The following is a 2,136-nucleotide window of genomic DNA, read 5'->3' as shown; positions in this document are numbered from 1 at the left end:
CTTCTTGGTCTGCAAAATCTGATTTCAACCGGGACAACATCCCAGGTTCTGAGCACCAAATAGCTCCGGAGGAAAATTGCAACAACACATGTGCTCTGCTTTTGTGGCTCTTCTTTTCTCTCTCTCTTGAAAAACAAGGCATGTCTCTCGGTTCACACAAAGTCTTTTCACTTTCGTTGACTTTTGTCTCTTCCTTTCTCCTTCTTTGTCACTTTCATCTTAATTTTAAATCAACTATGTTTTTGTTTTTGGTCTAAATATCCAAACATCACCACTTCTCTTGCATTAAAGGAGATGGCTAGTTGTGTCTGTTGTTTAGGGTTCTTATAAAACAAATTAGACCCCAAAAACTTAGGAAGGGGTTATATGATATGAACCCATGGCTTAAAACAAGTGTTGCATTAGGGCTTTGTAGTGGTGTGACAACTTCAGTGACCCACCACAGTAGTTGTTTAGCCCATTGGTTGCAATTTGCGATAGTATAATAGTCTATTTACCAAAAAATAAAAATAATCTGACACGTGATTTGATTAAGATATCCACTTTATAGATCAGAATCACATCGATTTGATTCCATTGGCAATGCATTTGCAGTCTCGAGATCTATGAGTGAAGTTGTTTTTGTTCACATGATAGGAGAAAGTAAATTAACCACGTGAGTTAAATTTCTTTTCTTTTACAAAAACAAAACATCAAGATCCTTTCTTTTTTTGTTCCAAAACACAAACATTCTAATAAATACCATTCTAAAATATTTTTTTCCTAAATTACTGGAAGTTTGAAAACATAATTTGATGATAATATAACCATCATTCATTGATATCTTCCTAAGGTTCATCTTCTTTTCCATTTTATTACTCTACATGCTATGGTGCTTTGATGACAAGAAAGCAAAGAGAAACATGCTATTTTCCTATCATGTTATTTCTTTCTGATTTTTAATTATTTTACTCAACACCTTATTGTGTCGTATGCTTACTTGTATTTCTTATGTCAAACCCGAAGCAGAATATATTATCTTTATTTTTGCAGTATCATTTGTTTGGGGATTGAATGTATTGTCTTGATTTTTTTTTGTGTCTGTTTTGTGGGGCAATGCAAGTCAAAGTTATAAGATGAATATTACTCGCTTACTCGTATCAATGGCTTAAAATTATCTTGTTTCTTTCCAATTATTTGAATAACTAGAAGTTTATAATTACTATAATATTTCTGTTTTCAAACGCATTTTGTGATGTACTGCCAGATAGTTATGGTTGAGCCCGAAATGAATACATTAATTGTTATACCTTCAGATATTATCTGGCCAGTTTTCTAAATTTTATTTATCAGATTTATATTTGATAAATCCCAACAATTCATTTTACATTGCAATGTGTACACATCAACGTATCGAGTAATTTGTCAGAAATTGGATTTTATGAGAAGACAACAGTGGCAGAACATCACATGAGGCCTCACACCCAACCTTTTCTATTTCATTTTTTTCCACAGAAAACTGTAAGTCTTGTGGGTTTTGGACACATGTTTCATGTTTGGATCGGTCAGATAAATTTGTGGACATGTTAATTATTGGACATATCACCGAATGTTAAAATTTTGTATGTGAGTAACTGTTTTGGGTCAGGTTCAAATGTACTCTTCAGTTCAAATGCTTCTCTGCATCACGTACGTTTATCAAAGTAATACATATATTTGACCGATTAAGCTTTATTCTTCCTTTTAACGAAAAACTTCCAACACGTTGATTTCTTTGCTTACTTGTAATTAGTATCTTAAATCATATACTGATGGATTAAATAATATAATTAGTATCACTGTTATAAAATCATTTAGGGCAACTTCAATCTCGATCTATTTTTCATTCTAAAATAAAGTTTAAAGTAAAAATGCTCTAATTGTACTATATTTTTCACTCTATAATATAATGAAAAATAAGTTTACTCTAAATATATAGTAATTTTTTTTTTGTTCATCACTATATTTTCTACTCTAAAATATAATACCATTACAGTAAATTCAAATTCTATTACAGTATTACTCTATTTTAGAGTAAAAAAATAGAGTAAATCATTGGAAATGGTAAGATACAGATTAATTTCCATACAATAGTTTTTTTCTTGTTTCGCCCCCCCC

Source organism: Brassica oleracea, chromosome C8 (genome assembly GCF_000695525.1).
Source record: "Brassica oleracea var. oleracea cultivar TO1000 chromosome C8, BOL, whole genome shotgun sequence".
NCBI lineage: Eukaryota > Viridiplantae > Streptophyta > Magnoliopsida > Brassicales > Brassicaceae > Brassica > Brassica oleracea.
This window is presented reverse-complemented; position numbering follows the sequence as displayed.